Here is a 16851-nt window from a genome sequence, read left to right on the forward strand (position 1 = left end):
TAGATGAGCCACTTGATTACATGGCAAATACTCTGGATACCTGTTTGCCCCACCACAATAGTCTCCTTTGTCATATTTTGTAGGGACTTTTGGTTTAATCCCCTAAATCAACTCTGAATTTGTTTTCTTAAAAGAGGAAGAGGATAGAGCTTATCAAAATGCACAGGACTGGGAATAGTTGACCTTGAGGCTCTCCTGGAGGATAGTGATGGGAAGGAGATCCCCAAGGGGGCTTTGGGGTGCTGGTAATGTCGGCTCTTAACGTGTCTGTGGGTGATTTGGGTTTCACTTCATCCAAGTTCCTCAAGCTGTCCACTTGGGATTTGTACTTTCTCACCACGCTCACTCCTGCCTGGACCACTTCACCACCTTCTTTTCTTGGCAAACGCTCCACTACCCATCACTCCTTAGCAGGGCCTCCCGCGTCTCATCAGTAGAAACAAGTTTTCCTTCTTTTATATTGTGAGTGAAAATTACTGCCAGCCATGTCAGTAGACACAGGATGTTGCAGTCATCAGCCACTACAAAAGCCCTGGATGGATGGAGAGAAACAAGCCTGCCCACTGCCAAGGACCTCGGACTCTGTGGCCACCCCGAACAGTACACCCTGAGGGGACTCAGGCTGAGAAAGAACAGGATACTGGCCATAGATAGCCGAGGTGCATATCAAAGGAATGATTCCAATGAGCCCGAACCCTTGCCTCTTCCCATAAACAGAGAAGTGCTAAATTACTTAACTGGAGATACCTGATTTTCTTTCATTAACGGTAAACTTTTGATGTTCCAATGACCTGGTCTTTGTTACAAAAACTCCTATAAATCCTGGTTCCTCCCTTACCTCTTTGGAGCAGTCCCTCAGAGCTATCTGAGAGGCTGCCTCTCAGGCCTGAAGTCCTAAGAATTCTCAACTTACAGGCTGTGCATTTTTTTTTTCAATCAAGGCCTACAACACGAGTGGACCATGCTATCAGGGGTCTGGAGTCAGGAAGTGCCTGCCTTACACACTTCATCCCTTTCTCCACCATCCATTAAGTACGAATGATGCAGAGACCTTCCCCGGGTCTCTCCACGCCCAGAGTTCATCGAGTCTGCTATTTACATTTGTCAAAAGGAGATGCTCTTCCTGCACAAAGCCCATGTGGTGTGACTTACTTTGAGTAGTTGCTCTTGATGTGTGACACCTGTTGAAGGCACTTGGGATGTGAGAAAGAGGCACCAAGGAAGGGCATTTCCCTCTTCTCTCAGCCCTTCCTCTGAAGGAAAAGTCCCTGAAGTTAAAACAAAGCAACTGAATTATTTGGAAACTTCGGATGACCACAAATCAGGCGGCCAAGAAATCGAAAGCTCGGGACTCCAGGAAGTGAAATGGGATCAGGTGGAGACCGGCTTGGGGGAAGATCTGCAGTTCAATCCAATATCTTCTCTCCAGGTCCCAGGATAGAGTCACTGTTTAACTAAGGTGGGGCGGTGTCTGCCGTGCCCATATATGGAAGAGCCCAAGGGGAAGAAGCAAGCAGACACCCGGGCAGCCGACCGTCAGCCAACTGTTTCTGCAAAGGAACTGCCACTGTGCAACCACCAGTATCCTCCATTACCCTCCATCCTGCGGAGCGGCTGCAGCCAAGCCGGCGGGACCCACCTAGTCCCAACGTGGCTCCCTGCGGGGGAGTCCTGCTGACCAGGCTGCATCAATACACCTGTCTTCAAAACAGGTAGGGTGTGAGGGGTGACCTCTCAGGACTTTGGACCAAGAAAGTGCTCCAAACTTTAGTAAGCATGTAAATGTCTCAGAGACTGTCTTAATTCTGTAGCTTCGACATTTCCACCCCCAGAGATATGGATTCAGTAGCTCAAAAAAGCAGGTGTCTGTGATGCAAAGGGTCCAAGTACAAGTTTTAAGAAAAACTAGGGCAAAGGGTGAGTTGACTCCCTAAATGAAGATAACCTCAACTTTGCCCGTTTCATACAGTGAGAGGATCTCTTAATCGGCGAGTCACCTTTGCTTTCTGCTCGTTCAGTCACAACCTGGAGGGCTACATTATCATCAGGGATACTCTGATGGCAGGAACCATGCCTTTGTTTACCACTGTATACTTTCTGACATACAGGATAAGCAAAATTACTTGTCTTTTAAAAAAAAATAGCTCTTGGTTTCATTGATGCCTTCTATCATCTTTTTGATCTGTTTTATTTATTTCCTCTCTAATCATTTCCTTCCCTCCGCTGACTTTGGGTTTTGTTTGTGCTTTTCCTAATTCTTGTAGGTGGTAAGTTAGGTTGTTTCAGATGTTCTTGTTTCTTGAGGAAGCCTGTATCACTATGAACTTTCCTCTTAGAAGTGCTTTTGCTACATCCTGTAGATTTTTTGAAGGGTTGTGCTTTCATTTTCATTTTGTCTTGAGGTATTTTCTGATTTCCTCTTTGATTTCCTCATTGGTAGTATTCAGTGAGGGATTCCCTGGAAAGAATGCTTTAGAAGAAAAGGTGCTAGTGAGAAATATACAGATTAATGATCCACCTACTGACCCTGATGGTTAACTCTGTGTGTAGCTCTGCACTTGATCCTCACATGTGTGATTTCTAATGCTATCATCTGGGCATGTTATATAACCTCTCTGGGTCCCAGTTTCCTCATCATTAAAATGTAAGATGTATAGAACAGTCTTTTGGACTCTGTGGGAGAGGGCGAGGGTGGGATGATTTGGGAGAATGGCATTGAAACATGTATAATATCATATGTGAAATGAATCGCCAGTCCACGTTTGATGCATGATATAGGATGCTCAGGGCTGGTGGAAGACAGGATGACCCAGAGGGATGGTATGGGGAGGGATTTGGGAGGGGGATTCAGGATGGGGAACATGTGTATACCCGTGGCGGATTTATGTTGATGTATGGCAAAACCAATACAATATTGTAAAGTAATTAGACTCCAATTAAAATAAATTTATTTTTAAAAAATAAAAAAATAAAATGTAACAGTAGTGTATGCTTCACACAAGCATGCACTTTTATTGAAAAGATTAAATGAGATAATATATGTAAAGTACTTAGCAGATAATATATATAAAGTACCTGGCACATGATAAGTGCTCAAAATATTCTAGTTATTACTGTTGATATTGTTCTATCCTGGGTTCTCTACAAAACAACGCTTGAGGCAAAGCTTGAATGCTAATGCCTAACTGGGAGGTGCAATCCCAGGGCAGCAAAAGTGAGGGAAATAACAAACGAGGAGAGGAGGATGGGAAGCAATACAAGGTGATGTATCACCCACGTCCCTTCACAAAGAGAAATAGCTACTTGGCTAAAGCAAGACACCTACAACTAGTTTTGCAAAAATGCTGGGTCTTGGAATAATCCACAGGAGAGATGTTAGAGAGGAAATTTACATTTAGGCTCCCTTCTGTCTTCCATCTCTCATTGCTCAAAGTTTGCCCCATGGGGAATTAATGCTTCTGAACCTCTGGCTTGTGCATCTGGCCCCTTGGCAGTCACTGGGAAATCCAGATCCTACTCCTTGAGGTTTGGCACCTCACCTCAGTCCGGAAGAGGTGAGAAGAGCCTCTTCTTTGCCCAGAGTCAAAGAAAACCCTCAAAAGAGAGATAAGGGTCCCAGAGACAGTTGAGACCACGAGGACCTGAGACTGCACATACGGTTCCTGCCCACTGGGGAGCGAGCCGTCTGGAGTGACCTGGGGAGGATGAGTTGGAGATAGTAACTCTTAAAATCAGATAATCATTTGATACATGACGGGCCCCAACTTCCTAAATCCCCCGAATGTGCTTTAGAAGGAGTTTAAATTAGTAAGTGGAAAGTGTATCCTCTCTTTATGGATGGAGGAAGAACCGTGCCCAGAAATCCGTGATCATACTGAATATTACACAGTGTTTCTGGGACACATGTAATTATAGAACCCAGGAAGAAGGCTCTGCCATGTCCTCAGAATACATCGACAAGCTACTTGGGAACTTTCTAGGCCTCTTCTGTTTTCAGTAACACGTCAAAGCATTGGGAGATGGGAAGGAGAAGCGTTTCATGCGAAGATGTTTGGATTTTCTGTGTTTGCACGTGATGAACTTAACTGAAAGGAAAGCTGTATTCCAGTTTCACTGCCTGCCCAACAGTATCATGGAGTGTGCATAGAACATTATCAGTTCCAGAAACACAGAACGTTACAGCTGAAAAGCACTTCAGAGAGTAAGTCCAACTTGCTCAGTGTTCCAAATGGTGAAACGGAGGCCAGAGAAGAGGCACGGTTCATGGACTTAATGGAGTGGCTCAGACTCCTTGCTTCCTGGCAAGGGCTCTCCTTGTTACCCCACAGGGTGCCTTGGGAGGGACCCATCAGCCATGAGTCCCTGAAGAGGCTGAGTCCACACGGCGAGGCCACCTGCTAGAGAGCACAGTGGGGTTGCCCCATCCATGAGCCACACCAGTGGTTTCTGCTTTCTGCCGCTCTTGTGCCAGGCTGTTCATCTCCTTGGCAGTCGGCCCAGCATTGAACCCAGAGTCACTGGCAGACGATGGATAGTTCTATTCTGAGTACTCACTTCTCTGGCACCTGGTCCCCATCAGGGGTGCTGCAATGCTCTGTAAATCTGAAGCCATATGAAGGCTTCTCTCATCACTCCCTCTCCCGAGGCCCTTGGATTAGAGATTATCTCAGACCCCTCTCAGCTCCAACAAAACAGAAAGTAAAGATACCCCTCAGCAGGGCCCATGACAAGCTTTGCTTCCAGGCCAAAGCACCAGCCTTGAAGCTGGGAGCCAGACAGCCATCTACTCCCCATGCTGCCCAGACACCTCTTGTCTGATCTTAAGCCTCAGTTTCCCCTTCTGCAGAGAGCCCTGGGTAGTCTTCCTCTGAGGCTTACCTTTCCAGGGACCAGAAGCCTCCATTCACAGCTTCCAGGCCATCAAGGCAAGGAACGCCGCTGAGACTATTCTGAAGCCGGGGAGCCACCCAGGGAAAGCCCTGGTCTAGGTGTTAAGTTCCATTTTAAAGCTCGAAATTTATGTTCATTCTCACCTTCTCACCGTCTCATATCCACTCTCCTTGAGAAATAGTCACATGCCCTCCCCACTCACAGTGAATTTACCTCTGCCCCAAGTCCCCTCTCCTTCCTTCCCTCTCCCCCATCTTTGTTCTTTCTCTCCAACCCTTCTCCCCATCCTCTCTCCCCCTGCGAAGCCCTGAGGTGTGCGAGGTGGCGCACAGCTGAGAGTGGTTTGCACGGGGCTCTTTTCCACTGGAGAGCAGTTAAGTGCCTTATTTTCCCCACTCGGGTGGCTAAATTATTCTCGATGTGTTAAACAGTGTAATTAAACACATACACACGCGAGTGCGCCGGGCCCCTCCCCCCACCCTTCCTTGCTCCTTGTCAGCAGAGAGCACAGTCAGCCCCAGCCTTCAAGCTCTGTTAGTTTTAATTTGAGTTGTGGAATTAGTAATGGGTTTTGCCGGAACACTGTTGTGGGAAATAGATCGCTCCTCATGCGGGGTGTGGGCACCATTTCAAATGAGTATTTGTTAAGAGAAAAACCGTCCCTTGTTGTGTTCTGCTACATTACATCAGATATATTTCCACTGTTCTGGAAAAAAACACGAGCTAGGAAAGAGCTGTGTGCAGCCCTCCCGGCAGGGAACAGCTGAACGCTGCTTCCGGTTTCTTAGTGGATTGAGAACAAAATGCAAACAGCATCCCTCTTGGCAGCTGGGATGTGCTAAGCTCAGCCCAGAGGCCAGGTCACCAGGGCCAGCCCTGCACCTGTCACTATGAGGTCTGTCCTGTCCTATCACTGACAGGAGGGAACTGGGTGGTTTAGAGGCAAAAATACAATGTTGAAGACAAGCAGTTGAGTGCAGAGGAACTCTGCAGGTCAAAGTGAAAGGATCTGCCCAATTCAGGGCTACTTCTGCACCCCTGTTTTATAATCACCCAACCTCATCTTGACTGTCTCCACTTACGGGTACTCAGGCCCTCCTGGTTCTGTGGTCATCGCTGCCATTACTCTCTTACCCTTGACTCTGTCTAATAAGACAGGTGCAAGCCATGTGTGTGGGTATTTAAATATAAATTCAGTTCAGTTCTGTCACTCAGTCATGTCCGACTCTTTGTGACCCCATGGACCATGGCACACCAGGCTTCCCTGTCCATCACCAACTCCCCGAGCTTGATCAAACTCATGTTCATCAAGTCAGTGATGCCATCCAACCATCTCATCCTCTGTCGTCCCCTTCTCATCCTGCCTTCAATCTTTCCCAGCATCAGGGTCTTCTGCAATGAGTCAGTTCTTAGCATCAGGTGGCCAAAGTATTGGAGCTTGAGCAGCAGCATCAGTACTTCCAATGAATATTCAGGACTGATTTCTTTTAATGAATTAAATTAATTTAAACTTAAAATTCAGTTCATTAGTTGTATTTGCCATATTTTAAATGTTCAAAAGCCACATGTATCTAGGGCTACTCTGTTGGACTCAACTCTGGGGACCTGGGAAGGCCTACTGTTAGAAGTCCAGGAGTAACTGGCCAATGCCTGAGGTGCCCCTTCCTGTCACAGGGTAGGGCTGTGGGTACCTGAGGAGATCCTGGTGGTGATGGTCACAAGATCTACCTACCTAGTTGTCGTTATGTTCCATGCCAAGCCCTTTACAAGAAACTTCTCATTTAATACCCACCTACTGTTAAAAGGCTGGTTTTATTGCCACCACCTCCAGTCCATTTTATATGTAAGAAAAGGAGGCTCAGAGATATTAAGGACACTGCTTAGTCATTAAGCAATATCTGGATTCAAACCAAAGTTTCAACCTGATTCCACATGCTCTTGACCACTATTTCACGATGTCTTTTTTTTTTTTTTAAGAGACAGGGCAAAGCCCAGTTTTCTGAAAGGGAGTATTGGGAGTTAGAGAAGCAGCAAAGGTTCCACCTGTGGGACCAGAGATTGTTAAATTTGTGCTCTCTAAGACCAGGATTATTCTAGAGGGCTGGGGATTAGGACTACAGGGCTGCATCTGACAGTCACTGTAAATCGTTCCGTCTTTCTCCCAATAGATATTCTTAGATTTCTAACTTCCCAGGAATTAATCTCTAGATTCCTTGTGTACTTAGCTGATGGCAAGTTTGTGCCAATTAGAGAAAGTCATCACCTTTTCTGGATGGATATAACTGCATACTAGGAAACCATCCTTGCAAGCAGACTGCTTCCTCGCTGGCAAGGTACCCTCTGCTACTCTCTTTGGATACCATTGAAGATGTTGATGTGTCTCTTAAAGTGTGGCCCCCAGAACTGAGCACAGAGGGTTAGATGGCCACGAGAAGCTTTGATTAGGCGGCTGGAGGTGTCCTTTCCAAAGCAACCCCTTACTACTGTGACAGCGGAGCAGATTGTGTCCAGTCTTTTACCACATTTAAAGCGGGAAGTCAAGTAAGGCACACACATGATTCTGAAATGAAATTTAACCGAGGCAGAGCCCACTCACTGTTTACTTGCAATTAACTTTAAAATGTGAAGACAGCTTTGTGGTTTCATTGGTTAAATTCCATCTTCTCGATTTTTAGGTCCTTTAGAATTTTGTTTCTGCCATCTGCCTGGTTAATTGTAATGTTTTCTTTCTATCATTAGAAATGATGAAAGTGTTGAAAAGTATTTTCCTTTTCACTTCAACATCTTCATCCAGGACCAAGATAAAAATGTTAGTGCAAGGGACAGAGCTTTGTGACTATTACGGTACGATGATTCCAAGATAATCTGAAATCATTCATCTGTGATTTCTGGTTCAAACTGTGAATTATATTTATTATATTTTACTTTACTGTGCTATACTGCACTGTACTTCTATATAATACTACAGGATACATACAACCTACTCAGTCTAGCTTGATTTTACCATCTTGTATATAAGGAATAAAGGATGATTTTTATTGGACAATTTTTAAAAATCAATATATTTTATCTATCTATATGTATATAAATCAATCATATACATATGACCATATATATGGTATTCTCCTATTATTCTAAAATTGGAAATCTATTGTTAGAATAAAAAAAAAAGAAAAAGAGCAAGAAAGTTAAATGATTAATTTTGGTAAGGCACTATTTGCCTCTAGAAAAACATGCACCATTTCCTAAGTACTCAAAGTGTTTCTTTACAAGTTCATTTCATCATTTTGCTATGAATATCATACTGCTTCTTTACAAGCTCATTTCAGAGCTTTGCTGTGAATATCATACTTCTTAGAAACATTATTATAGGGCCATAAAAATTTTTAATCAATACTTTGGGGAATGAATGTGTAAATTTTACAAATGAACTTCCTGTTTTTAAAAAGAGAAAGTCTCACAAAGTTTCTTAAATTAAGTTCCCATAAGAATTAACATATGGCTCAATTAAAAAAATTAAACTTCTAAGCAAAGATTCATAACATGTTTATATTTGTATACAATGAATAACTCTGTTCATCCAAAGACATTATAAAGGAGGTAAAAAAATAAATAAACCACCAACTGGGAGAAGACGTTTGCAACGCATATGACCAACAAAATAGAAATATCCAGAGTAAATAAAGAATCCTCCAAGTCCATAAGAAAAATATAACTTACAGACAAATAGGCATAGCTGTGAATATTCATCTCATACAAGAGGGAGTACAAGAATAAACATATTGAAAGATGCTCGGTCTACCAGTAATTTCAGGGAGACATAAATTAAGACTGCAAGGGGGTTGCCATTTTGCTCCCACCAGATGGACACAAATAAGAATCCTGCCAATATGCAGCATTAATGAGGAGACAGAGCAACAGGAACTCTTTTACATCACTGGTGAGATTATAAATTGTTAACAACCTTAGAAAATACTGAGGCATATGTAGTAAAGTTGAATATATGCACAAGTGAAACCGAAATCCCACTCAGTAAACATATCATTTCACATACGCACCAATAGTATGTTAAAGTTCCAGCCATTCCATTTTGCCTCACCAATACTTAGTATAGTCAATATTTTTAATTTTAGTCTTTCTACCACATGTATGGTGGTATCTCATTGTGCTGTTAATGTCCATTTAACTGACAAGATGTCGAACATTTTTCATATTGGTCCTTGCCTGTTTTTGTATACTTCTTGGTAAAATGTCTGATCAAACCTTTTGATCATTTTGAATGGATTATCTTCCTTTTATTATTTATGAGTTCTTTATATATTCAGAGTGCCTGATGAACTATGGACAAAGATTCGTGACATTGTACAGGAGACAGGGATCAAAACCATCCCCAAGAAAAAGAAATGCAAAAAAGCAAAATGGCTCTCTGAGGAGGCCTTACAAATAGATGTGACAATAAGAGAAGCAAAAAGCAAAGGGGAAAAGGAAAGATATACCCATTTGAATGCACAGTTCCAAAGAATAGCAAGGAGAGATTAGAAAGCCTTCCTCAGTGATCAATGCAAAGAAATAGAGGAAAACAATAGACTAGGAAAGACTAGAGATCTCTTCAAGAAAATTAGAGATACCAAGGGAACATTTCATGCAAAGATGGGCTCAATAAAGGACAGAAATGGTATGGACCTAAGAGAAGCAGAAGATATTAAGAGGTGGCAAGAATACATAGAAAAACTGTACAAAAAAGATCTTCATGACCCAGATAATCACGATGGTGTGATCACTCACCTAGAGCCAGACATCCTGGAATGTGAAGTCAAGTGGGCCTTAGGAAGTATCACTATGAACAAAGCTAGTGGAGGTGATAGAATTCCAGTTGAGCTATTTCAAATCCTAAAAGATGATGCTGTCAAAGGGCTGCACTCAATATGCCAGCAAATTTGGAAAACTCAGCAGTAGCCACAGGACTGGAAAAGGTCAGTTTTCATTCCAATCCCAAAGAAAGGCAATGCCAAAGAATGCTCAAACTACCGCACAATTGCACTCATCTCACACGCTAGTAAAGTAACGCTCAAAATTCTCCAAGCCAGGCTTCAGCAATATGTGAACCATGAACTTCGAGATGTTTAAGCTGGTTTTAAAAAAGACAGAGGAACCAGAGATCAAATTGCCAACATCCGCTGGATCATGGAAAAAGCAAGAGAGTTCCAGAAAAACATCTATTTCTGCTTTATTGACTACGCCAAAGCCTTTGACTGTGTGGATCACAATAAACTGTGGAAAATTCTGAAAGAGATGGAAATACCAGACCACCTGACCTGCCTCTTGAGAAACCTGTATGCAGGTCAGGAAGCAACAGTTAGAACTGGACATGGATCAACAGACTGGTTCCATGTAGGAAAAGGAGTACGTCAAGGCTGTATACTGTCACCCTGCTTATTTAACTTATATGCAGAGTACATCATGAGAAACACTGGGCTGGAAGAAGCATAAGCTGGAATCAAGATTGCCGGGAGAAATATCAATAACCTCAGATATGCAGATGACACCACGCTTATGGCAGAAAGTGAAGAGGAACTAAAAAGCCTCTTGATGAAAGTGAAAGAGGAGAGTGAAAAAGTTGGCTTAAAGCTCAACATTCAGAAAATGAAGATCATGGCATCCGGTCCCATCACTTCATGGCAAATAGATGGAGAAACAGTGTCAGACTATTTTGGGGAGCTCCAAAATCACTGCAGATGGTGATTGCAGCCACGAAATTAAAAGACACTTACTCCTTGGAAGGAAAGCTATGACCAACCTAGACAGCATATTAAAAAGCAGAGACATTACTTTGTCAACAAAGGTCTATCTAGTCAAGGCTATGGCTTTTCTAGTCATGTATGGATGTGAGAGTTGGACTATAAAGAAAGCTGAGCGCCAAAGAATTGATGCTTTTAAACTGTGGTGTTGGAGAAGACCCTTGAGAGTCACTTGAACTGCAAGGAGATCTAACCAGTCCATCCTAAAGGAAATCAGTCCTGGGTGTTCATTGAAAGGACTGAGGTTGAAGCTGAAACTCCAATACTTTGGCCACCTGATGCAAAGAGCTGACTCATTTGAAAAGACCCTGATGTTGGGAAAGATTGAAGGCAGGAGGACAAGGGGACGACAGAGGATGATATGGTTAGATGGCATCACTGACTCAATGGACATGAGTTTGGGTAAACTCTGGGAGTTGGTGATGAACAGGGAGGCCTGGCTTGCTGTGGTTCATGGGGTCGCAAAGAGTCGGACACAACTGAGCGACTGAACTGAACTGAACTGAACTGATATAAGTCCTTTGCCTAATATATGTGCTTCATATGAATATTTTTTCCTGGTCATGGTTTGCATTTTTGTTAATGGTGTCTTTTACACTTCTGATTAAGTTTTATTTACCCATTTTTTTTCTTGTAAGGCTCATATTTTTGTGTATAAAAGACCCCAAGATTGCAAATATTTTCTATATTTTCTTCCAAAATATCTTTGTGATCCTTTTGATTGGATTTTGTGTGTATTGTATGAAGGAAGGGTTTGTGTTTACTTTTTTTTCCCAAGTGAATATCTTGTTGCTCTAGCATCAGTTTTTGAAATACATTTCTGTCCCTGTTGAATTGCTTTGGAATCTGGACAAAAATTAATTGACCACATATGTTTTGGTCTATTTCTGGATTCTCTACTCTGCCACATTGATCTATTCATCTGTCTTTTTGCCAATACTGTATCTTTATAACAAGTTCTGAAGTTAGGTTGGCTAAATCCTCCAATGTTTTCCTTTTTAAAAATTCTTTGGTTATTCTAGGCCTTTTGTGTTTAGATACAAATTTTAGAATAGGCTTATTAATCTCTAAAAAAAGAGCATGCTAGAATTTCGGTTGGGATTTTATTGAATCTTTTGGAAGAACTGTAATACTTAGCCATCTAATCAATGAACCTGATCTATCTTTCTGTTTATTTAGGTCTTATTTAATTTCTTATCACAATATTTTGTAATTTTGATATGGAGAGCTTGGATGTCTTAAGTTAAATTTTTCCCCAAGCATATATAATAAAATGTTACTATTTTCCTATTGTTTGCAGCTTGTATCTTGTGATCTCAAATTCAATTATTAATTCTAATAGTTATTTTGTAGATTTTGTTTCTGAAATCCAAATATCAAATAGGGGTCATTTTTTTCTTCTTTCTGATCTTTTTCTTCTTTCCAATCTTTTTGCTTTTTATTTTCTTGTTGAAATGGCAAGGACCTCTGGTACAATGTTAACTAAAAGCAGTGACACAAACAAAAGCCCAGGTCCAGACGGCTCACAGCTGAATTCTACCAAAAATTTAGAGAAGAGCTAACACCTATCCCACTCAAACTCTTCCAGAAAATTGCAGAGTAAGGTAAACTTCCAAACTTATTCTATGAGGCCACCATCACCCTAATACCAAAACCTGACAAAGATGCCACAAAAAAAGAAAACTACAGGCCAATATCACTGATGAACATAGATGCAAAAATCCTTAACAAAATTCTAGCCATCAGAATCCAACAACACATTAAAAAGATCATACACCATGACCAATGGGCTTTATCCCAGGGATGCAAGGATTCTTCAGTATCTGCAAATCAATCAGTGTAATTCACCACATTAACAAATTGAAAAATAAAGGCCATATGATTATCTCAATAGATGCAGAGAAAGCCTTTGACAAAAGTCAACATCCATTTATGATAAAAACTCTCCAGAAAGCAGGAATAGAAGGAACATACCTCAACATAATAAAAGCTATATATGACAAACCCTGAAGGAAAGTTATGACCAACCTAGATAGCATATTCAAAAGCAGAGACATTACTTTGCCAACAAAGGTCTGTCTAGTCAAGGCTATGGTTTTTCCAGTGGTCATGTATGGATGTGAGAGTTGGACTGTGAAGAAGGCTGAGCACCGAAGAATTGATGCTTTTGAAGTGTGGTGTTGGAGAAGACTCTTGAGAGTCCCTTGGACTGCAAGGAGATCCAACCAGTTCATTCTGAAGGAGATCAGCCCTGGGATTTCTTTGGAAGAAATGATGCTAAAGCTGAAACTCCAATACTTTGGGCACCTCATGCGAAGAGTTGACTCATTGGAAAAGACTCTGATGCTGGGAGGGATTGGGGGCAGGAGGAGAAGGGGACAACAGAGGATGAGATGGCTGGATGGCATCACTGACTCGATGGACGTGAGTCTGGGTGAACTCCGGGAGTTGGTGATGGACAGGGAGGGTGCTGCGATTCATGGGGTCGCAAAGAGTCGGACACAACTGAGCGACTGATCTGATCTGATGACAAACCCACAGCAAACATTATCCTCAATGGTGAAAAATTGAAAGCAGTTCCCCTAAAGTCAAGAACAAGACAAGGGTGCCCACTTTCACCACTACTATTCAACATAGTTTTGGAAGTTTTGGCCACAGCAATCAGAGCAGAAAAAGAAATAAAAGGAATCCAAATTGGAAAAGAAGAAGTAAAACTCTCTGTTTGGAGTTGCCAGTCCTGGTTCGATGCACAATACTGGATGCTTGGGGCTGGTGCACTGGGACCACCCAGAGGGATGGTATGGGGAGGGAGGAGGGAGGAGGGTTCAGGATGGGGAACACATGTATGTATACCTGTGGCGGATTCATTTTGATATTTGGCAAAACTAATACAATTATGTAAAATTTAAAAATAAAATAAAATTTTAAAAAAAAACCTCTCTGTTTGCAGATGACATGATCCTGTACATAGAAAACCCTAGAGACTCCACCAGAAAATTACTAGAACTAATCAATGAATATAGTAAAGTTGCAGGATATAAAATCAACACACAGAAATCTCTTGCATTCCTATACACTAATAATGAGAAAATAGAAAGAGAAATTAAGGAAACAATTCCATTCACCATTGCAACCAAAAGAATAAAATACTTAGGAATATATCTACCTAAAGAAACTAAAGACCTATGTATGCTGCTGCTGCTAAGTCACTTCAGTCGCGTCCTACTCTGTGTGACCCCATAGACGGAAGCCCACTAGGCTCCCTCATCCCTGGGATTCTCCAGGCAAGAACACTGGAGTGGGTTGCCATTTCCTTCTCCAATGCATGAAAGTGAAAAGTGAAAGTGAAGTCGCTCAGTCGTGTCCGACTCTTAGCGACCCCATGGACTGCAGCCTACCAGGCTCTGCCGTCCATGGGATTTTCCAGGCAAGAGTATAGAAAACTATAAAACACTGGTAAAAGAAATCAAAGAGGACACTAATAGATGGATAAATATACCATGTTCATGGATCGGAAGAATCAATATAGTGAAAATGAGTATAGTACCCAAAGCAATCTATAGATTCAGCGCAATCCCTATCAAGCTACCAATGGTATTTTTCACAGAGCTATAACAAATAATTTCACAATTTGTATGGAAATACAGAAAACCTCGAATAGCCAAAGTAATCATGAGAAAAAAGAATGGAACTGGAGGAATCAACCTGCCTGACTTCAGGCTCTACTACAAAGCCACAGTCATCAAGACAGTATGGTACTGGCACAAAGACAGAAAATAGATCAATGGAACAGAATAGAAAGCCCAGAGATAAATCCACACTCCTATGGATACCTTATCTTTGACAAAGAAGACAAGACTATACAATGGAGTAAAGACAATCTCTTTAACAAGTAGTGCTGGGAAAACTGGTCAACCACTTGTAAAAGAATGAAACTAGAACACTTTCTAACACCATACACAAAAATAAACTCAAAATGGATTAAAGATCTAAATGTAAGACCAGAAACGATAAAACTCCTAGAGGAGAACATAGGTAAAACACTCTCAGACATAAGTCACAGCAGGATCCTCTATGACCCACCTCCCAGAATACTGGAAATAGAAGCAAAAATAAACAAATGGGACCTAATTAAAATTACAAGCTTCTGCACAACAAAGGAAACTATAAGCAAGGTGAAAAGACAGCCTTCAGAATGGGAGAAAATAATAGCAAATGAAGCAACTGACAAACAACTAATCTCAAAAATATACAAGCAACTCCTGCAGCTCAATTCCAGAAAAATAAACGACCCAATCAAAAAATGGGCCAAAGAACTAAATAGACATTTCTCCAAAGAAGACATACAGATGGCTAACAAACACATGAAAAGATGCTCAACATCACTCATTATCAGAGAAATGCAAATCAAAACCACAATAAGGTACCATTTCATGCCAGTCAGAATGGCTGCTATCCAAAAGTCTACAAGCAATAAATACTGGAGAGGGTGTGGAGAAAAGGGAACCCTCTTACACTGTTGGTGGGAATGCAAACTAGTACAGCCACTATGGAGAACAGTGTGGAGATTCCTTAAAAAACTGGAAATAGAACAGCCTTATGACCCAGCAATCCCACTGCTGGGCATACACACTGAGGAATCCAGAATTGAAAGAGACACGTGTACCCCAATGTTCATCACAGCACTGTTTATAATAGCCAGGACATGGAAGCAACCTAGATGTCCATCAGCAGATGAATGGATAAGAAAGCTGTGGTACATATACACAATGGAGTATTACTCAGCCATGAAAAAGAATACATTTGAATCAGTTCTAATGAGGTGGATGAAACTGGAGCCGATTATACAGAGTGAAGTAAGCCAGAAAGAAAAACACCAATACAGTATACTAACGCATATATATGGAATTTAGAAAGGTAACGATAATCTGTATGCGAGACAGCAAAAGAGACTCATATGTATAGAACAGTCTTTTGGACTCTGTGAGAGAGGGAGAGGGTGGGATGATTTGGGAGAATGGCATTGAAACATGTATAATATCATATAAGAAACGAATCGCCAGTCCAGGTTCGATGCAGGATACAGGATGCTTGGGGCTGGTGCACTGGGATGACCCAGAGGGATGGTACGGGGAGGGAGGTGGGAGGGGGGGTTCAGGATGGGGAACATGTGTACACCCGTGGCGGATTCATGTTGATGTATGGCAAAACCAATACAATATTGTAAAGTAATTAGCCTCCAATTAAAATAAATAAATTTAAATTAAAAAAAAATAAAAGTGGTGACAGTGGGCATCTTTGCCTTGATTGTGATCAAAAGGGAAAAATACACTCTTCCATCATTAAGTATGATTTTAGCTGTAGGTTTTTCATAGATGTCCTTCATCAGTTTGAGGATGTTACCTACTTTTTCTAGGGAACTTTCCTTTGAAAGTTTCTATCATAGGTATATGTTGAATTTTGTGAAATAATTCTAATTCAATTATTGGTTTTCTTTTTAGCCTTTTAATATGGTTAATTACACTGATTTTTTTAAGTGTTAATCCAACCTTACATTCCTAAAATAAATTCAACTTAGTCTTGATGTATTACTCTTTTTTTCTTTTTTACATTGTTGGATTTGGTTTGCTAAAATTTTTAAAGGATCTTTGCCATCTCTGGTCATGAGGGATGCTGATTCATAATTTGATGAGGGGCAGGGTGGGGGTGGATTCCTTTATAAGGCTTGCTTGTCAGTGTTATGCTGTCCTGATAAAATACATTCAGCACTGTTTCCCTTCTCCTTTCATTTCTGAAGAAATCTATAATCTTAGTGCTATTTTCCATTGATGGTGTAATAGAATTCACTAGTGAAACCACCTAATTCTGGGAGTTTCTTTGGGGGAAAGCTTTTGATAACATATTCAGTTTCTTGATTAGATATAGGGTTATTTAGGTTCTTCTCCAGTCAACTTTGGTAAATTTATATATTTATTTTATATTTTTCAAGAAATTTATCCATGTCATATAACTTATAAATTTGTTGGCCTTAACTTGCTCGTAGTATCTCATCAGTTCAGTTCAGTTCAGTTCAGTCACTCAGTCGTGTCTGACTCTTTGCGACCCCATGAATTGCAGCACGCCTAGATAGCATATTGAAAAGCAGAGACATTACTTTGCCAAC

At 41.3% G+C, this 16851-nt stretch overlaps 1 protein-coding gene across 1 annotated transcript in view; it reads left to right on the top strand.

The window, feature by feature from the left end:
* Positions 1 to 1581: 1581 nt before the first annotated feature.
* The window catches only part of CAPN13 (calpain 13), a 90545-nt gene continuing 75275 nt past the window's right edge, over positions 1582 to 16851 (top strand). Inside the window, exon 1 of the mRNA XM_055540589.1 lies at positions 1582 to 1712. The gene's annotated coding sequence lies outside the window, so the exon portion shown is untranslated. The remainder of the gene's footprint in view (positions 1713 to 16851) is intronic.

This window comes from Bubalus kerabau, chromosome 11, assembly GCF_029407905.1.
Source record: "Bubalus kerabau isolate K-KA32 ecotype Philippines breed swamp buffalo chromosome 11, PCC_UOA_SB_1v2, whole genome shotgun sequence".
Taxonomy (NCBI): Eukaryota; Metazoa; Chordata; class Mammalia; order Artiodactyla; family Bovidae; genus Bubalus; species Bubalus kerabau.